At 33.9% G+C, this 22,972-nt stretch overlaps 1 non-coding gene across 1 annotated transcript; it reads left to right on the plus strand.

The window, feature by feature from the left end:
- The first annotated feature begins 22,614 nt into the window (after positions 1-22,614).
- LOC128034425 (small nucleolar RNA R71) lies at positions 22,615-22,721 on the plus strand. Its single transcript, XR_008190550.1, has one exon. It is a non-coding gene; the product is annotated as a small nucleolar RNA R71 (small nucleolar RNA).
- The last annotated feature ends 251 nt before the right edge of the window (positions 22,722-22,972 follow it).

Consider the following 22,972-nt stretch of genomic DNA (forward strand, 5'->3'; position numbering starts at 1 on the left):
GAGTAAATGTTCGAGGAATTGAGAGATAGTATGGAACAAAAAGTAGAAGATTAAAATAGACCCAATGCACCTAGTAAAGAGGGAACTAGTGTTTATCAATCCTCGAGAACTTCTGAACAAAGACAGTCAGCTCAAGGTGATGATCCATTACTGCGTATCGCTACTGATTTGTTACAGAGAGTTACTGGTATTGCACCTCAGCTTACACCTTCTGCTAGGCAGAGAGGGTCTTTGATTAAATAAGTAAGAAAACATGGGGTCACTGAGTTTATAGTTTTTAATTCTTCTATTGCTGAAGAATGGTTAAAATCAGTTGAAAGGATATTTGAACAATTAGAATGCACCCTAGCTGAGTGTTTGAAGTGCGTTGTGTCTCTACTGTAAAGAAATGCCTTCCATTGGTGGAGAACAGTGGTTCGTTCCCATTGTGCAGATCGAATTAATTGAGAGTTATTTCAAACTGAGTTTAACAAAAGGTATGTTGGAGAATTGTATCTAGAAGAAAGGAAGAAATAATTTATAGAGCTGAAACGGGGAAAGATGAACATTACTAATTATGAACGACAATTTTTTCGCCTGTCCAAGTATGCTTCAGACTTGGTTCTTACTAAGGAAGCTAGTTGCAAATGCCTCTACCAGGGATTAATAGATGAGATTAAAGTTCAACTAGCTTCTCGTAGAATTATGGAGATTGCTGATATGGTCGAAAGAGCCAAAATAGTAGAACAAGCAATGAGGTTAGATAAAGAGAAAGTGGATAATAACGCTAAAAGAAATAGGCCGATTGGTTCTAGCTCCCAGCCACCTTCTAAATGATTTAGAGATTTCAGAAGTCAAGGAAGAACCAATACATTTCAGATTGGTGCTGAGGGCAAGAGCTAATCTAGACAGTCATCTGTTCCAATAACTAGAACAGATCGTTCTGGTCGTACTGTTTGGATACCTCAATGCGATTATTGTGAGAAAAGTCATAAAGGAGAGTGCTGGCGTAAGACCAGAGCATGTATTAGATGTGGTTCGATTGAGCATTATTTTGGGATTGTTCGAAGTCGGTTGATGTTACCCATGTGTCATATCAAAGATCAACTTTTGCACCTCGAGGTCGTGGTAGTACCCAAGGTGATGTTAGTGGTAGAGGCAGTCAGGGGAGAGTCACTGATTCATCTACGAGTTTTGCAAAGGCTACCATTCCTGCCAGAGTTTATACTCTTAGGACTAGAGAGGAAAGTGATGCCACTGATATTGTTTCTAGTATTTTTTTCTCTATTTTCTGTATCTATTTATGCATTGCTAGATCCAGGTTCTACACATTCATACATGAGAACTGGGTTGATTAATATAGAGAAACTAATAGTTGAGATATCTGAGGTTAGAATTAATGTTTCAAATTTGATGAGATATTCAGTGGTAGTAAATCAAGTATGTAGGAAGTGCCCTATTGAGATTCAGGGTAAAATATTTTCGGTCAATTTATTGTTGATGCCATTTGATAAATTTGATGTGATTTTGCGAATAGATTGGCTTTCAAAGAATGATGTAATTCTTGATTATTGAAAGAAAAAGTTTATGATACAGGATTCAAATGGTGAAAAGATGAAAGTGAAAGGCATGAAACCAGTTGGTCTTAGCCAAATATTCTTAACAATAAAGGCAGATAAGTTGATTAACCATGTTTGTGAAGTGTTTCTTGCTTATGTTATAAATTCAATTGCCAAAAGTCTAAAATTGGAGGAAATTTGTATGGTATGTGAATTTTTAGATGTGTTTCTGGAAGAATTACCAGGACTTTCGCCTAATCGAGAGGTAGAGTTTGAAATTGAAGTTTATTCGGGAACTATTCCAGTATCTATTGCCCGTTATCGTATGTCGCCAAAAGAGTTGAAAGAATTGAAAGTATAGTTGCAAGATTTATTAGATCGAGACTTTATACAACCCAGTGTATCATCTTGGTGCTTACCAGTGTTGTTTTTAAGGAAGAAAGATGGTTCGTTGTAGTTGTGTGTCAATTATCGACAGTTAAACAAGGTGACAATAAAGAATAAATATCCTTTGCCTCGTATTGATAATTTTTTTGATCAATTGAAAGGTGCAACAATATTATCTAAGATTGATCTGAGATCTAGTTATTACCAATTGAAGGTGAAATAAAATGATATACTGAAATCGAAAACTACTTTTCGAACCAGATATGGACATTATGAATTCCTGGTGATGCCTTTTAGGTTGACTAATGCTCCTGCTGTATTCATGGATCTCATGAATCACATTTTCAACCATATTTAGATCGATTTGTAGTAGTTTTTATTAATAGTATTTTAATTTATTCAAAGATTGAGAATGAGCATGATCAACATTTAAGGATTGTATTGTAGAAATTTCGAGAAAACAAGCTTTATGGAAAACTTGGCAAATATGAGTTTTGGTTATTTGAGGTAATGTTCCTTAGCATATAGTCTTGACTAAAGGTACTCGTGTAGATTCGAAGAAAGTTGAGGCCATTCTAGAATGGAAACAACCGAAAAATGTTTCAGAGATATGCAACTTTCTGGAATTAGTAGGATACTACCGGAGATTCATTGAAGGATTTTCAAAGATAGCTTTACCCCTGACTCGATTGCTCCAGAAGAATGTACCATTCAAATGGGATAAGCAGTGCCAGGAAAGCTTTGATATGCTTAAGAAATTGTTGACAGAGGCTCCAGTTTTAACACTTCCAGAGTTGAAAAGGAGTTTGTGATATATAGTGATGCTTCACATAGTGGTCATGGTTGCATTTTGATGCAAATAGAAAAGTGATTGTATATGTTTCACGACAACTAAGACCATATGATTGCAACTATCCGACACATGATTTAGAATTGGCAGCAGTGGTTTTTGCATTAAGAATATGGAGGCATAATTTATATGGTGAAAAGTGCTACATCTACATAGATCACAAAAGCTTGAAATATCTTTTCACCCAGAAAGAATTGAACTTGAGACAACGTCGTTGGATAGAACTATTAAAAGATTACAATTGTGTGATTGATTATCATTAAGATAAAGAAAATGTTGTTGTTGATGCTTTGAGCTAAAAATCCCTTGCTGAGTTGAGATCCTTGTTTGCACAATTAAGTGTTTGTGATGATGGTGAATTATTAGCTAAATTAATAGTGAAGCCGCAGTTAATTGAGCAGATTAGAGAGGCTCAGCAAAATGATGATAAGGTGATGGAAAAATGAAGATCAATTGAGCGCAATAGCTCAAGAGACTTTGATATTAGAGATAATGGTTTTGTAAGATTTCATGAAAGAATTTATGTGCCAAACAAGGTTGAATTGAAGAATGAGATACTTCAAAAGGCGCATAATAGTCCTTATGCTATGCATCCAAGAAGTACCAAAATGTATCGAGATTTGCAAGAATTGTATTGGTGGCTAGGTATGAAGAGAGAGATTAGAAAATATGTTACAAAGTGTCTAACTTATCAAAGGGTGAAAGCTGAACTTCAAGTTCCGACGGGATTACTCCAGCCTATATCGATTCCCGAGTGGAAATGGGATAGAATAACTATGGATTTTTTCAGTGGTTTATACTTGAAATTTTTTGAAATGATTGGTATAAATTTAAGCTTGTGTGATCTAAATTATAATGCCATGATGATAATTATATTGAATTGAGTCTTAATGGTAAGTAATAATGATAATGCCCTATTAAACAGTGTCAAATAGAGTTAAGGGTATAGTTGGCACACCATAGGATTAGTATTGATTTCATTGTGTTACTCTTGTATTCTCGAGGGTGAGAGAGTTCTCTTATTCCCTTAGGGTTGAGAACAATACTCTAATTCTGTGAGGGTTGAGTATATTCAATTCCCAAAGGATCGTGGGCATATATTGATATAATGATCCGTGTACCTGTCCTTGAATCCAAAATCAATTAATAGGGGCAAAAGAATGTAAACGATATGAGAACATAATTTGAAGTTTATGTGATTGTGTAAGTAATTGATATATGGACAAATGATGATAACTAAACTTGATTATCGATACATGAAAATGATATGTGAATTCCCTAAGGGAGCATCTAAAAGAAATGAGATACTATGTGCACAATGTAAAAATTATTTGGAAATTGTAAGTTGTAACACACTGAGGGTGGCATGGAACAACTATTTGATAAAATATGTTTATTGTAGGTGTTGTAAAATATATTTGATATGATGTACACTTACCATATGAAAATGTTATGTTTTAATTAGCATGGTTGTTTGACCTGTAGGACTCGAGCCCTACTTTGTGAACCCATTTGATTTTGAATTAGTGTAAATTTCAATTGTGTAATATGAATTTCATAACTATTCTTTGAATGCATGTAAATTCCATCTTGTACTTAGATCTAGTGACAGGATCAAGTGTAGGGTGTTACACATACCTTTCTTCTCATTTTTATGTCTTTTTTTTAAAAAAAATTTTATGCTTGTTGATGGTGGCTATTGTTTATTTTTTTGGGATAGGATTTTGAGTTTTGATATGTGTTCGGTAACTTAAAGAGAAGGTTGTGGTGAGGTTTGATATTTGGGTTAGGGTCACTGAGAGTCCAATTGGGGTTGAAAACAAGGTATGAGGACTAATGTAGTTCGGGTTAGTGAGGTATTTAGGGTATTAAGGAGTTGGTCTAAGAGTGACGGTGAAGGTGGTGAAGGACTGAAAGTGGGGAATGGTCTAAGGGCTTGGTTTAACGGGTTTAGGTTGTGGATTTAGCTGTTGGTTTGGTTAGGCGGCGAGGGATTTGATTAGGAGAATGAGATTAGGGTTTGTTTATATTGAAGGAATATTGAGGTTGGAAATGGCTCTGATAAGGTGTACAAGTAAGAGGTTGAAGATGGTGAAGGGATGGTGGTGGTTGAAAGTGATTTGTTGATGTTAAAACAAATTTTAGGTTTATTAGTATTTATGTGTGTTTCTAGGTTTATTCAAGTATTGAAGTTTGTTGGCAATTTTTTTTTTTGAATAAAAGAAAATTAAAGAAGAAAATAATTAGCTTTTATGTAATTTTAAATATTTTACTTTTGAATTTTTAAATAATATTTTGAAATTTTTAAATTTGTTTTAAAAATGTAAAAGTTGTTGATGTCATATATTAACAAAGTTAACAAGTAATAAACTTTTTCATCTATTTTAGGGTAATTTGACAAAGTTCACTAAAAGTTAAAAAGATAAAAAATTTAATAGAGATTAAAATAACTTTTATTTTATAAAATTAAACTTTTAAAAAATCATCCTCTTCAATGAAACCCATATTCATTAAAAAGAGAAGTTTTAATTTAATTAAATCCGTGATATGAATTATGAATAGTTTGAAAAATAAAAGCAATAGAAGATAGAAGGAATTTATTTTGAACCTGAAATATTTGGGTAGGAAATTACTTTATGCTTTCACTTGAATAACATAAGTGTCGGAAAGAAAATATGCTGCCACCTTAAGAATAATTTTGGCTTCCAACTAACTTTATCCAAATATAAAATATCCTCCTATACTCTACAAATTGCTATCTTTTTCATTTCGTTCGAAATATTCATTTCAACTTCCATAAATTCTTTGTAAAGACATGCACATAATTTATAAGATCTTCAAAAGTCATGATTTACTTTCATAAATAAATATAAAATTAAATCTCTAAATTATACTCTCATTATAATGACTAAAACTTTTAACCTAGAGGTTGACTCAGTCGCACCTACAATTTTTTGTTTAATTCATTAAAAGTGGAAAATCTAGTTTACTAATATTTAACTAATTCTTTTGATTCTTTAAATTTTCAGTTTAACTTATATGATTCAACTTCAGAACAATCAATTGAACTGACCCGTATTGGAAAAATATTTGTTATATATAATTGTTTTCCTAAGAAGCAAGATGCCAAGTATGAAGAAGAAGCCATGGCCTGCTGTCCTATAAATAGATGTAATCTTCAACATTAGATAGCATCAAGCTAACAACCACCATAACCCACTATTTATCCAAAAACAATGGCATTCCATTATCCAGAACTCAATAAGAATGATCGCCTTCCTAAAGATTTTACGCAAGACTTTTGCATGCTAGACGAATTATCCGAGAGAGCGATATGTTATCACTAGCACTGGCTGCTCAAATCTATGGTGGAACCCTTTTAAACGATTTACACAAGCAAAAAACCTAAGCAAAAGCCAGGCACCTGTTTAGATGATCATATGTTCTACTTGCTATACATTGTATGGGAAGCACCTATTATATCGTATCTTTTAGATCATGTGTATTTAGGAGTTTGCTTCTTCTATTAATAAATAAACAAGTAAAGTTCAAGAGTATTGGGTTTTTTCTCTAATATGCAGGGAAATTTATTTAAACTTTCGAGGTTGAGTAAAAAATTCAAGGAAAATACCAACGTCAAATTCATTAACTCTTAAAGTTTGTTTATTTATTAAATGAATTTTAAATAAAATAACAATTTTATCCATTATTAATCAATTAATTTTTTACCTTTAATCTTTATATTTAATAATAAAATTTTAATTAATTATAAAAATATTTTAATTATTATATTATATATGTTAAACCTAATGTATTGATGAATTAAAATGTGTAAATTTTTTAAAGTTATATATAGTCACAATTACAATTATAAAAAGACTTCTGAATATTTATAATCAAAGGTAATCATCATAAAGCACAATCAAATCAATAATTAGAAATATATCATCATGAGCTTATTAAGAGATAGTGAACCCCTAAATGGGTTAGTATGATTCTCATTAAGGGTTTTGTCTCTTGACTATAATAAGATTTCGTTTGAAAAGGAGACAAGTTCATAGGGTGTGAACATTTTGTCAAGTGCCTGATAAGGTTAACCATACACATGCTTATGATCACCCACTAAAAAAATCTCAACATTCAATGTTGGTGGAATTTGAACTTGTGCCTTATAACATATATGATATTTATGGTTAACAATACTATCACTTGAGCTAGAAATGATAATAATATTTTTTTCATCTCCTTTATTTTTATTTCTTGTTTAATATTTTTTATGGAAAGACATATTATATTTTTATTATTTAATTATAATATAGACTTTGAAATGGATTTTTAATATTTTAATTATTTTCATTAAAGCCTTCTTAATAATGAAAAACATAATATAATATAATTTAATTAATTAATTAATATTTAACTAAATTAAATATATTTAAAATATTTAATTCTTATGAAATCAAATGTATACTACTATTTATAAAAGAGAGTCCAATGGTTTTTGATCCTGACACGTGGCTCTCTCTTTTCCAACAATTCTTTTGAATTTAGGATGTTTCTGTGCTTTACATTTTTTTGGTGAAAATAAAAATTACAACTAACTTAGACTAAAACAAAAGGACTTTTTACAAACAACTGTAATCCTTCTTCTCTGCCAAACGCCATTTTGGCCATTTGATCTGCTTCTTTATTGCCATCTCTAGGAATATGATCTAATCTCCAGCTCCTTATTGTGTCCAAGTGTTGTCTAATACACCTGACTAAAGCCAAACAAGAAGACTTTGAGTTGAAATCTTGAAGATCTTCAAAGACCTCCAAACTGTCCATTTGTATCTAAACTCTTTCACACTGTTTTCCTTGTAGTAATGATAAACAATATAAGATACCCCATAGCTCAGCATAAAAAATATAGCATTTCACCAAACGTTTATTGAAACAAAGAAGCCACTCCCCTCTATCATCTCTCAAGACTCCCCCTGTAACAGCATATCCAGAATCTATCTTAACCGCACCGCCAGTTTGTAACCTCACCCAATTATCACCCCATTCAAACTCACCTTTCCTAACTTGCCTTATAGCGGAATTGCCTTTATGAACGGGTTTATAATGCTTAGCCCAACTAAAAGAATTTTTAATAATTTTTTGTAAGCTCCATGACACTCTTTGAAAACTAAGAAGGTTTCAATTCTTTCATATTCGCCAAATAGCAATCCCATAGAAAGCTATCCAATCTATCTCCCCAAAAATGTGCTTCCGACTGTTTTGCAGATTAGATACAAGCCACTCATGTAGATTCATAGAAAATAAATCAGTGTGTCTCTTGACTGGGATTATCTGAGTCCAAACATCTTTAGCCGCACGTCAGTCTTTAATAGCACGAATGACACCCTCTGTTCCTAGTCCACTAATTGGACAATGATCATCTTGCGCAATACCTCTACTTTGCCTCTTCGCTTGTGTCAGCAATCATTGCTTGAGAACCAACAAAATAAAGAACTGTACCCTCTGAGGCCCCTGATGTTTCCATGCCAATTTCCACACTTCATCTTTTGAACACCATGAATCCTCCCTAAGCATCTTGTAGGCACTCTTGATACAGAAAGATCCTGATGTAGTACCCACCCTAGTTACTAAGTCCAAACTAGCAGAAGGCTGTAGGGGAGGAATACTGATAATTCGCTCAATGATCTCCTTAGGTAGCCAAATCTGAAAAAGATCAAGGTTCCACGATCCTTGCTCTGTGACCATTTCCTTAAGAAAGTAGTCAATGTAAATATTGATTTGAGCTGGAATGAGATTGATTAGAGGTCCAATGTTAGGAATCTAACTGTCCTTCCAACATCTTATACTAGAGCCATTTCCTATTGACTAGAGTAAGTTCTTACGAAGAAAAGGCCATATCCTAGATAGTGCTCTCCACAGAAAAGAGCAGTTACCTTGGTGAATATTATTAGGAATGCCTTTGTCCAACCTGTATTTTGAGCAAAGTACATGTACCCATAACGTATTAGTTTTAGACAAGATATTATACCCCAGATTTAACATGAATGAAGTACTTTGTTCCTTCAACTATCTTAGTCCTAGCTCGTCGCAAGCCTTAGGTTGACAAACTAACTGCCAATTGATGAGGGTTATCTTCCTATTTCTTCCCCCAAATAAATTATCTAGTTATTTGTTCAATCTCCTTACAGATTCTTTGAGGGCTCTTTATGGACTGCAATAAATAACTAGGAACTGTGAAAAGAACTAACTGTGCTAGCATGAATTTGCCAGCTAGAGAAACTTGTCTCGCATCCCACCGCTGAAGTCTAGCTTTGACTTTCTCCACCACAAACCTCAAGGACCTATTGGTGATCCTTTCATGGAGAAACGGAGCACCCAGATATGTACCTAGGTTATGAACCTTGCGGAAACCAAGAATCCCACATAGTCGCGCCCCAAAGTCTTCATCGAGCCCTTTTGAAAAGAATACAATGGGTATTTATCCAATGTCCAGAGAAAGCACATAATTTATCAAGAGTAGATTTGATAAGATTAGCCTGTTCCAAATCAGCTTTGCAAAAAATCTCCAGATCATCTACAAAAAACAAATGTAAAAGAGGAAGTCCAATTTTGGACAAGGAAATAGGGACCCAATGACCAGAGTTAACGGAAGAATGAATGACGTGTCCCAATTATTCCATGCATAAAAAAATAGGTATTGGAGACACAATACATCATTGTCTTACACCCCTAACTGGGCTAAACGTGTGGGTTGGAATCCCATTCCATAAAATTTGCATAATCACATTCGTGATTGCTAACATGATAACATTTGAATAAATTCCAGGATATCGGCTGCTTGGAGGGAAGCTTCAATAAACTCCCATCTCAGTCCATCATATGTTTTCTCCAAGTTGATTTTGTTGCCATCAATTTCTTTCTTTTGCTTTTACTCTTCATGGAATGGATCACTTTTTGTGCCAAAATGATGTTATCTATGATACTCCTTCCGGCGATGACACCTATTTGTTTTGGGCCAATAATCCTAAGAAAGACCACCTTGAAGCAATTAGCAATGACCTTCATAATCAGTTTATGAAGAAACAAACACAATCTAATCGGGCGAAATTGTGAAAAGCTCTCGGGATTGAAGACCTTAGGGATAAGAAATTTGTCACCAAAAAAAGAGGGCATGAAATTTGTCACTGCCTGGTGTTTTCAGCGGAGCCATATTAAAAAGTGCATCCTTGATCTCTTCCTTTGTCACCTATTTACTCAAGAAGGGCACGTCATTGCAGTCCAAAGTAGGAAATGAGCTAGGAGGTAAATCCATAATTTAAGTCAAAAAAAATTGACTGCCTCTGATTGAAGCTCCCCTTCATCAAAGATCCAATTACCTTTCTCATTTTACAACACAGAAATCCGATTGTGTTTTCTCCTTAGAATGGTGCGAGAATAGAAGAACTTGGTATTTTAATCCCCAAAGTTCAACCAATCACAACGTGCTTTTTGTTTCCATGACAACTCCTCGTGATGAAGAATGCATTCCAGTTTCTCCCTAACTTGCAACTCTAATTGACGAGAAACGATAGAGTCCAAATTATCGAAATCCATTTGAACATTAGACAGTTTCTATATTAAATGCCTTTTACAGGAACCAATATGTCCAAGTGTTTGAGCGTCTCAACCATATTAGCATTGAACCTCCAATTCTGACTAATAAAATTAGAAAATTTCGGATGCTCCACCCAAATTGCTAGAAATTTGAATGGACGCCCACTGGATGAACTCGCCACTAGATTGAGAGCGAATAGTAGTGGCCTATGATCTGACTTAAGCCTGGGGAGATGAGAAATAAAACAACTAAGAAAAGATCTAATATAGGAATCATTCGTAGTTGTTTGATCAAGTCTCTCAAAAGTTTCACCCCGATACCAAGTGAAAGTAGGACCTCAGAAACCCAAATCTTATAGCTTGGCCTTATGAAGAAAATCCTAAAATAAAGTATAGCCAATACCAATTTGACTACTTCTTTTGTCATTAGACGAAAGTAACACGTTAAAGTCCCTGATGGTTATCCAAGAAGTATCCCTAAGGGGTAATATCGAGTAAAGATCTCTCCAAAGCATCCTCATTTTCTGTCTATCAGGACTTCCACAAACAAAAACAATGTGGATAGGGGGTAAATGATTCTCCTTAAGAACTCGGGCACAAATGAATTGGGGATGGCTGCAAATTACCTCAACTGTGACCAAGTCTTTCTAACCAACCCAAATACCTCTAGAAAACCTAATAGCCTCCACCCTATGAGAAGACTTAAAACCCAAATTGGCTATGATTTTATTTTCTTTGCCTTTACTAACCCTTGTCTCCAGTAAACTAACAATGTCAGGCTTATATTCTTTATTATACATGCGGAAATTCAGGCGAAACTTGATGTTGGCACATCCTTGAAAATTCTAAGAAAAAATAGACAAGTCCATAAAATAAAAAAGATAAAGAAAAGAAGACCAACCTTACTGCCTATTAGGCCTGGACTCCTCCACCTGCTTGCTATTCGAAAGTGATGAATCATTGCCCCCTCACTGTTTAGCTGAGCATTGATTAACTCGACCATGGAATTTATAGAGTCTGATAAAGAAATACGAGAAGTTACGACTAGTTTAAACAAATCCCTGTGATCTCTGATAGTTCGGTTAAGCTTTCGTCTAACACAAATCGGACCACCTTTACTGGCCCTATTTTTGTGAACTCGAATTACTAGCTCCATTAGAAAAATCAATCAGAATCTAAACACCAACTTTATTTGGATCAGTATTTTCTTTGAAGGTGGCTGTCGAATGGTTATTTGGATTCAACACCGCAACATCCAAATTAACATTCGTACCACCAGAATCTATAAAAGTAGGATTGAAGTGTGTAACTATACCAACCCCTAGGTTTAATTTATACATATTAGGCATACTATCAACATGCCTCGATTCCAAAATATTACTGGAAGAAGAACATGTGCGTGGGTCCCTTGTTGAATTTTTTTAGAATGAGAGTAGTTGAAATTAAGTTTCTTGACTATATCTGGTCCAATATTATTATGGACAAAACCAATAGCCCGCGCAAGCCTCTTCTTCAAGTCCTGAAATACTGGCCCAATATTGTCACGACCCATCCCCTATTTTTCACCAACTCTTATCTCAATCAACATATCAAGCCCCACTTGGGCCATGGAATCCTCTACAATACCCTAGGATTCCAGCTCTAACTTGGGCAGTTCTTCAGTTGAAGCTTTCAACTGCATATACTCACGGGATTCTAGCTCCAAAGACTCAAAATGGGGTTGCAAAGTGAATCCCTTCAATTCGACTTCCAATTAAGCTTGATCTTCAACTTCTTCATCGTCACTCAACATATCTGGTGCTAAGAGTTGTTTCCACGGATCATCCATTGGGAATGATGATTCTGTCTCATCCATAACAGAACATTATTCTCCTACATTAGGGTATCTCATAGCTTTGAAAACATTAAAAGTTACATTATCGTCTTGGACTAGCATGGTAAGTTCTCCCTTCTGTACATCAATTAATGTTCTTCTGGTTGCTAAGATTGGTCTTTCCAAAATGACAAGGACATTTTTATCTACTTCAAAATCTAAAATAAGAAAGTCAGTAGGAAAAATAAATTTATCAACATGTACCAAAATATCTTCAGTTTTTCCTTTAGAACGTGCTATTGATCGGTCTGCCAACTGTGGTGTCACTATTGTTGGTCTAACCTCACCAATTCTCAATTGTCTAAAGAAAGACATAGGCATCATATTTATGCGTACTCCCAAATCACATAGAGTCATACCACAATAGGAATTATCAATACTACATGGTATGGTAAAGCTTTCAGGATTTTTAATCTTTGGTGGCAACTTATTTTGCAAGAATGTACTACACTCCTTAGTTAGAGCCACTATCTCAAACTCTCTCAACTGTATCTTCTTAGAGAGGATATTGATGGTCACTAAACTAACTATAAATATGACTAAGGCAAGCGCACCTATCGAACAATAGTATAGCTATGGTGAGTAGGGAATATCATATCCACAAGGACTAAAAGTACTAGTAATTACCGTTTTACTATTATTTAGTTGACAAATTGGAGCGATTGTGTTTTAATTTGAAATTGCTAAACTAATTTAACTAAGAACACAACAGAGAATGAAATAGGAAAATAATCGAATATTAAACAATGAGAGAGACAATACCCAGGAAAGAATCTACCTAGACTTCGCCTATTATTATGAATCTGAATTAAACGATTTATTCACTTGTGTCTTGATCCGTAGAAATCCCTAAATTATATTAATATCTCTTTCAATAGTAAGAACAACTGACTCTAGGTTGATTAATTGAAATCTCATTCTAATTAAAACCCTTATTGTCACATTAACTCAATCTATGGATTCCCCTATTAGATTTGACTCTAATCTGGTAGATTTATGTCATTCTATTTCTAGGATTGCATACAACTCCACTCAATTATGCTAGATATACTCTTAAACAGGGACTTTTGCTCCACTGAAATAAGCACATTAAACATGAATTAATATCCTAGAAATATTAAAAAAGAAATAAACATACATAATTGAGAACAAGAATCAAGCATTTATCATGTAAATCAGTAATCAAATAATAAGATTCATCGTAGGTTTTTTCCTCCCTAGGTATCCAGGAAATTTAGTTCATAATCCTGAATAGAAACATATCAAGTTAAGATAACCACAAGACATAAAAAAATCAATAAAACTTCGAAAGAAATTAAACGAAGATCTTCGATCTTGAGGGAGATTCACTTCCGAGTAGATTTCGATGGCGTCTTCGAGTGTTTTCTTTGATCTTCCCTAATTGCCTCTTAGGTCTTCTTCTAATTGGTATTTATAGACTTTAGAATGCTTAGAAATTCTAAAAATTGGGTTCTTCCGCGCATTTGAGAAGCAAGGTGCGAAATCGACACAGGCTGGCAAATGGGCATGTGGCCAGCCCGTGTGGATCCTATAAACGACTCTATTTGTCTAATTTTGGCTCATTTTTTACTCTTTTTGCTCCCAAATGATCTCTTAAGTATAAAAACATGAATTTAAAGGATTAGGTGCATCAAATTCACTAATTTGCATAATTAATCATCCAAAAATGCATTAAGAATGGGATTAAAATATTTTACTTTTATAGCTTATTAGATATCTTTCATAAATTTAATATAATTTGACACTTCTTCCAGAGCCTCTACGAATGGAATGTTGATATGTAATTTCTTAAGTACATCTGAGAATTTCTTAAAGTGTACCTCTTGTTGTTGATTTTAGAATCTCTACGAGTAAGGAGGTGGTGGAGGTTTTACCTTAATCGGACAACTTTTCGAAGGTAGCGTTGGTTCTATATCTATCTTGGGTGTTGAGTCTTTAGGACTACTCTGCTACAGTTGTGCCTCAGTAGGGGTCACAGGAACAAGATCATGCGCTGTAGGAGATTCAACTTCTGGTTGAACTTCCTTTTGATTATGGACAACAACAAGCTCATCTTTCAATTCAATAACTGCTGGTTCCAACACCTTTTCACTCCTCATAGCACTGATCTTTACCTGCACTTTTGGGATTCTCCGTATCACTCGACAAAGCACATTGGGGCCTATTTATTAGCTCATTAGCTAGTTGTTCCAACTGGTTCTCTAGATTCCTTAGAGTCGTATTGTTTTTAGCCATATATGCTTTCAATAGGTTCTCTAAACTATTTGAAGACTGGACTGGCTGAGTTTCATATTCTGTTGAGAAAAACCTAGCAAATTATTTGAATGAGAATACATATAAGAATGACTTGGACTGGTGCCTTGATTGCTCTAGGAGAAATTACAGTGATTTCTCCATGAAGGATTATAGTGATTCTATTGTGGATCTGGGCCATTCCTATTTTGATAATAGTTTCCCACATAATAAATATATTCAGGATTGGATGGACATTCTTCAAATGCATGACCATCACCACAGTAAACACATGTGATGTTCTCAAATTGACTTGGTTGCTGACCTGTCATGTTGGTGTTGCAACCACTAACAGTAATATTCTTACGCATGGAAGTCATAGTAGATACCTTAGCTGTGAAAGACGTAAGAGCATCAACATCACGAACTCATGCCACTCTTCTTAATGTGGCTGCTCGATGAGAAGGACAATAGTAGCCGTTACTCAAAACACTTTCAAGAATCTCATACGCCTCTGTAACGGCCTGTTTTGCAGTGGTTTCAGAAACAGTGGTTTCAACGCCACCAAATTCGACGAGTAAGTTTGTAAATATTATTATTTAATATTTATGAGTCAAATATGGTTTTAAATTTTTTTATTTGATAATTTATGTTATATAAGCGATTTATTAAGTGCAAGTCGTAAGACCCTAAGGTTAAGTGGTTTTAGAAAATGAGGTACCGGGACTTCGTTTCTATAAACCGAGTCATAAATATTTTTATAAATATTTACGATGTGTCATTAAGGTGGTATTAAAGTTTCATTGAAAAATTTTAACATTTCGATAGTTAATTAATTAAAAAGGACTAAATTGTAAAAGTTGAAAAAGTCAATCGCTATTAGTTTAAAGGTGTTACTTGATTAAAGAATTATAATTGGATGGACATAATGAGTAAATTAACCATCCTAAAAATAGTGGAATGGTAATGGAGCATTAAATTTTGGTTTTATTTATGTGTAAAGGTTAAAATAATTAAAAATAAGTATTATAATTAAAATAAGGATGAAAATTATGATTTGTTTCTTCATTCTTCTTTAAACACCGAATATCACCATGGATAAAGAAAGGGAGAAGCTTCAAGCTTTGGACAAACAAAAATGGTTGCATGTAAGTGATTTAGTTATTAGTTTCTAATAATTTTTATGTTTTTAAGATCATTGCAACTAGGTCCAGCTAGCCCGAACCTTCGATTTTGAAACTATTAAAGATTTTCAATGTTTCCATTGATGAATTTAGTGAATTTTGATGTTAAATGATGAATTTTAAATGTTATTTGTTATTTAAAAGTATTTTGTTAAGTGATTTTTGATGAATTTATCAATTAGGGGCTAAATTCTTAAATTAATAAAAGTACAAGGATTTGATGTGAAATTGTTGTAAGAATGGGCTGAAATGGAGGCCATGATTATTAGTCTAGTATAAAATTTCAATAAAATGGTTAATTTTCATGTTTTAGGCTCGGGGACTAAATTGAATAAAAGTAAAATGTTATGGGAAATTTTGTGAAAATGTCAAAATGACTAAATTGCATAAAGTACATTGTTTTACTATCTAAATTAATAGATTGAATGAAATTATTAATTTAGATCAAGATCGTGGAAAATCAAGTAGAATGTAAAATTACCAAAATACCTCTGTACTTTGACATTTTTGCAATCTAGCCAGGAAAGTTCATATGTTTAAATAGAATTTTAAATTATTTTTTAAATGCTACCATTTTATAATATCAAATTATGTATAGACAGAAAATCCAACGGCGTACCGGCGATCATCGACCAATGAAAAGGGACACCTTTGGCTATCGATTAATGAAAAGGGATATCTTTGTCTATCAATTATGAAAAAGGATAGCTTCGGTTATCGATTATGAAAAAGGATAGCTTCGGTTATCGATTATGAAAAGGATGGTGACTACAATCAACTATGAACAAGGATGGTGACGACCATCGAATATGAAAAGGGATAGCTTCGGCTATCGATTATGAAAAGGGATGGTAACGACCATCAACTATGAAAAGCGATGGTGATGACCATCGATTAATCAAAAGGGTTGGTTTTGACCATTGATTAATGAAAATGGATGTTTTTGACCATCGAATATGAAAGGGACGGTTATGACCATCGTTTAGCACACTTTGTGTGAGCTCCGGTAAGGGTTCCGATTGACTTCACTACGACAAGTATGGAAAGGTATGATGTATCAATGTTTAAAGTATGAATATTCCTATTTATGAAAGGTATGATATAAGTGATGCTATGTTATATACTGATAGTACTAGAAAGAACAAATATTTTCTCCCTACTTATTGGTTAATTTGTACCCATTTAGTTATATTTAGCACATATTTTAGCATTTTCAGTTCAATAAATTACATTTTATAACTCAGTGGATCTCAGCCTATTTATCCATAATTTTCTCATATTTCAGTACTAATATTGCTGCATGTGTAATTTCATATTGCGCCTAGAATTATCGTCGCACCTAACAGCTATCCGGATAGGAACAAAAATGCGTGAGCTATCCAGTCTGGTACAACTAACCTGTACGTACATAGGCAGCATGATTCTGATGAAAGGACACCTGGGCTATTTGGGAAAATATATATAAATATTCACTAAAGAAAAAGGGGAGAGTTTTTTTGGATCATCTTCTTCAACTTACCTTGTGAAACTTTTAGCTATGGCGGCTTAAGATCTAACGGGTGAACCGATGTGAAAAGGATGTAGACCAGCTCTTGACGAGGACCCTAAGTGCAACACAAGAGGGAATAGATAGATTCAAGTCGAGTTGTCTAGGAATAGTATTCTCCGCTTGTTTCTTTTATTTTTCTTTTCTAACGCTGGTGATTACTTTCAATTTCATATTACTATAAAAGTACATATGATTTCTGGGTTTAATGTTATTTTATTCAATCTTGCTTCTACGGTTTAATCTTTGGGTTTGAATGTTTTTAGCATGGAAGTGTTATTGTAGCCACTGACACTGGAAGGTGCAGTGACAGTTCAAGCTAACAAGCATGACCACGGAAGTTGCTTGAGGATTGGAGGAATTTAATTCACTTATTCTTAATAGTGTTCAGTTGCCATCATCGGAAGGTATGGCTAATGTGCATGTTTAAGCCTTAGATTAAATATAGAAGTTAAGCTTGGTAAGATATTCATTACAGTTTAATGTATCAACAATTTCCTATCCTTTTTACCTTGTGAACACTTAGCATTCTGTTGAATATTCACGTTGGGGATCCCAGTTTCTCACTATCGTATTTTATCTTATTATTTTTAAGTTATTGCTTCGACAACTACTCTCACAATTCATCTTATTTTATCTATTTATTACACTAACATTAATAGACAAAAGACAGCCATCCTCATGGGATCAATATCCGATAGACTCATATCTATCTACTATACTTGCATCGGCAGTGTACGCTTGCACATTATTGTTGTGACGATAAACAGCCGACCAATTTTTGGCACCGCTGCCGGGGATGGCATTTTTTTATGTTTATTTTTGTTTTTGTGTGTATTTACACTTTATTTTCCTTATATAATTTTTAGTATTCACTAACTGGTTTTTCTAATGAGGAGAAAAAAAGGAAGAAGAAGAAATAGCACATTAATGGTTGAGGAAAACTGAGTTAGTTTATTTTACGTTTTAATAGTATTATTCATGCATTGCATGTAGCTGTAATTTTCATTTTGTTAGTGAACATTGTCGTTGCATTGTTATTGTCATCGCATTTTAATATTACTACATTGGGGACAATGCAAACTTTAAGTTTGGGGGAATGCATATGAGGATTGGAAATACACCCACATTTCAAATTAATTTTTTTATGAAGCATGCAAGGTTTATTTGTGATTAATGCAAATGTGTTGAATTTTTTTTGTTACATTCTATGCTTAATTCTTGAATCATGTCAACTATCAATGAATGAGTTGGATAAATTTGACTGAATGTTGTATCTTCAATTCTTTAATGAGTGATTTAGACTTGCATTAGTAGTGGATAACTAGTAGCATTCCTTGAACCTGGAATGTATCTGCCTTTTACATCTACTCATATGTATATATAGTTATGAATAAGTAACATTTCAAAATGGGTGTATTGTGAAATGTTAAAAAGGGAACACTCTAATGCAAACGATAGAAAAATGAATCTAGTCAAAGCTTGTTGCTTCATGAGTGTCTGTTGGTGCAATTACGTACTTCCTAAGGGTTTGTTGCACTCCATCTTTACTTCTCAAGAACAAGGGTACAGTAAATCAATGATATCCCTTATTCGCAAAAAATAAAATAATATATATATGTATATACAATAAATGGTGTATTGGTAAATAGAATTTAAGATTTGAAGCATGATGCTGGTTTTGATAAAGATGCAATCTTAGTCATTCAGACTTATGTATTGTCGATGCAATATTCTGTCATTTGAATGTGAATCATTCATTGGAGTTTTAGGTGATTAAAGTTGCTAGAATGATCATTTACCTTAGTGAATTCTTGTATAGCCTTGCCAGCTTCTGTTTTACTTGAGGGCAAGTAAAAATTCAAGTTTGAGGGTGTGATAGTACTAGAAAGAACATATGATTTCTCCCTACTTATTGGTTAATTGGTACCCATTTAGTTATCTTTAGAACATATTTTAGCATTTTTATTTCAATAAATTACATTTTATAACTCAGTGGATCTCAGCCTATTTATCCTTAATTTTGGTACTAATGTTGCTGCATGAGTAATTTCAGATTGCGCCTAGAATTCTCGTTGCACCTGACAGCTGTTTGGATAGGAACAAAAATGTGTGAACTGTCCAGTCTGGTACAACTAACTTGTACGTACAGAGGCAACATGATTCTGATTAAAGGACACCTGGGCTATTTGGGAAAATATATATAAATATTCACTAAAGAAAAAGGGGGAGATGTCTTTTTTTGGATCATCTTCTTCAACTTACCTTGTGAAGCTTTTGGCTATGGTGGCTTAAGCTCCAATGGGTGAACCGATGTGAAAAGGATGCAGACCAGCTCTTGACGAGGAGCCCTAAGTGCGACACAAGAGGAAATAGATAGATTCAAGTCGAATTGTCTAGGAATAGTATTCTTCACTTGTTTCTTTTATTTTTCCTTTCTAACGCTGGTGATTACTTTCGATTTCATGTTGTAAGTAGAAATGATTTTGGGTTTAATGCTATTTTATTCAATCTTACTTTTACGGTTTAATCTTTGAGATTAATTTTTTTTTAGCATGGAAGTGTTGTTGCAGTCACTAACACTGGAAGGTGCAGTGATAGTTCAAGCTAACAAGCATGACAACGAAAGTTGCTTGAGGATTAGAGGAATTTAATCCACTTGTTCTTAATAGTGTTCAATTGCCATCATCGGAAGGTGTGACTAATGTGCATGTTTAAGTCTTAGATTAAATATATAAGCTAAGCTTGGTAAGATATTCATTGCAGTTTAATGCATCGACAATCACCTATCCTTTTTACCTTGGGAGCACTTAGCATTCTATTGAATATTCACGTGGGGGATCCCAGTTTCTCACTATCATATTTTATCTTATTATTTTCAAGTTATTGCTTTGAAAACTACTCTCACAATTCATTTCATTTTATCTATTTATTGAATTGACATTAATAAACAAAAGACAACCATCCTCATGGGATCGATATCCAACAGACTCATATATGTCTACTATACTTACATCGACAGTGTACGCTTGCACATTATTGCTGTGACGTTTAACAGTCGACTAAGTACACATATCTTACCATGTGATGATATTGCTAAGTTATGTGTTTAATCACTAGCTTGTGGCTATGGTTAATGTTATGTTTATGTCTTATGTGTATACAAATGAGATGGTCAGTGTTCAATAAGAACTAAGACATGTTTATATGGAACTCAGTGGAATGGTGATACATGGAAAAACATGATATATTGTGATGGATGATAAATCCAATTAAATCATACTCAAGTATAATGGTTATCCATGTCAAATTCATATGAATCATGTTTAAATGAACTAACATGTGTTGTTGATGTACTAGAGTTTATGCCAAGCTTGTGGATATGATTGATGTTTATGATTATGCTTGTACTATGCATACGAAACGGGTAAGGAAAGGAAATGAAACGGTATATACGTAGTTGGGATGTATTATGATGTATTATATGTGAGCAATTTGCTTATACTATGGACAAATACACTGAATTGCGAGTTAATAATGTTGTTTAGGCTTATGATAATCATTGGTGACAAAATGGAAAGTAAGTAAATAGAAAGATATATAATCTTATAAAAGGGATTGATGATATATATTATGTCTCATGAAATCCTATCATGTTATGAATGTTTAATAAATATCGACATTAATAAACGTACTCATTTGTGAGTTAATGATCATATCTATTTATGAATCTTATAACATTGGTATAGATTTATGTTTATCCTATAAAGTTTAATATTGAAATAGAATATTATGCTTAAAGTTTTTACGAGCTTACTAAGCATTAATTGCTTACGTAGTTATTTTCCTTTACTTTACAGATTATCGAAAGCTGGATCGGGTTGGAAGCTAATCGGAGATCCATCACACTGTCCATCAATTTTATCGGTAGATTTTTATGATCTGGTCACGGTTATAATGACATGTATAGGTGTTTTGTGCTTAATGATATGGCCGCTATGTTTGGCTTGTAAGATGGTTTTATGATTGATAACATTTTAGCATTTTTGGACCTAATGGCTAATGTTAAAATGGGTTAATGATGATATGTTTTGAATGGCCAAATTGGTAAGCATGTGTGTGATATTGACATGTAATTTTTCTGTGAATTTGTGAAACTTATGTTATTTTGATGCCTTGATGGTTGGTGTGCTTTTGGCACTTTGATGCTTAATGGTTGGTGTTATATGATCAAATTGATGCATCATTTTATGGCCAAAGTGGTATGTGCTGGCATGGTTGCAAAGTGATCATTTAGGGTATGTTTTGATATAGGACTTAATCAAATATGTTTGGTTAAATTATGACCATTTGACCCTAAATTTGGTATGTATATATATTGGATGTTGGAACCATTATGTAATGGTTAGTTTTGTGTCATTTATATGGTTTTGATACATAAGAGAAGTGGTTCAAATAATAAAATTATTTTGTTATGGTGTGAATCTAAATTGGTAAGGTTGGTATATGTCAAAAGTGGTATGTTTTGGTATAGAAACAAGTTAGTTGCTAAATGGTTAAATATGCATATGTTTAAGTATGTTTAATATGTGTGTTTGGAGTGCCTTTATGGCATATTGGTTGAATGGAAATTGCTCATTTTATGCATAGTTGAACATGTTTTGATACCTTGGTCATACATGCAAATGGCTTGTGTAGGTATGCTTGAATTGGGTGAAAGAAATGGCTTGAATTTGACCTATTTATTGTCCAAATGGCCTAAGACACGAGCGTATGTCTCAACTGTGTGTCACAACGGCTACCTGACACAGTCATGTGTCCCTTGTAGGTTTTTAAAGGTTGCATTTCGAGAGTTTCACGGCCTAGCACACGGGCGTGTAACTTGGTCGTGTGACCCAAGTTAGAAAGTTACACTGGCACGACCACGGACTGGAACACGACTGTGTGTCCCTATTTTGAGTTTCCACACGGCTTGTGACACGGGTGTGTGTCTAAGCCGTGTGAGTCACATGGCCTGGTCATACGAGCATGTAAGCCCTGTACTGTGAATTTTTCCATTTTTTTCATGAGGTTGTAAATATTTCTGATTTAGTCTCGAATCATTTCTAAAGTGTTTCTAAGGCCTTGAAGGTTCGATTAAGGGACGATATGCATGTGTTTGAATGGAATATGATGTGATCCATGAAATGATTTGGAATGAATGTTTTGATGTTATAGTTTTACGGTAATGCTCTGTAACCCTATTTCAGTGACAGATAGGGGTTAGTGGTGTTACAGCTTCATTGTATGACTTTGAAAGAAGAAATTTGTTAGCTGAAGCGTCTACCACTATTCTCGTGTGAGTGTTGAGACCATTGTAGAAGGTCTCTAGTTGAATATAATGAGGAATTTCATGATGAGGGAACTTTTGTAATGACTCCTTAAATTGTTTTCATGCCTCATACATGGACTCATCACCGAATTGCTGAAATGTAGTAATTTTATTTCTGAGTTTAGCATTCTTGGTGGAAAATACTTCATTTGAAATCGTTCCACTAGTTCTTACCATGTGGAAAGATAACGGGGCGGTAATGAATTCAACCATGCATGTCTGCGATCTCCTGAGGAATATGGGAAAAGCTTCAACCTTAAGGCAACTTTATATACTCCTGGTAACTTGGAAGAGACACTTACTTCTATAAATAAGCGGATGTGCAAATGTGGATCCTCAGCAAGCATCCCAATGAGTTGTCTCATTGTTTGCAA

This window comes from Gossypium raimondii, chromosome 10 (assembly GCF_025698545.1).
Source record: "Gossypium raimondii isolate GPD5lz chromosome 10, ASM2569854v1, whole genome shotgun sequence".
NCBI lineage: Eukaryota > Viridiplantae > Streptophyta > Magnoliopsida > Malvales > Malvaceae > Gossypium > Gossypium raimondii.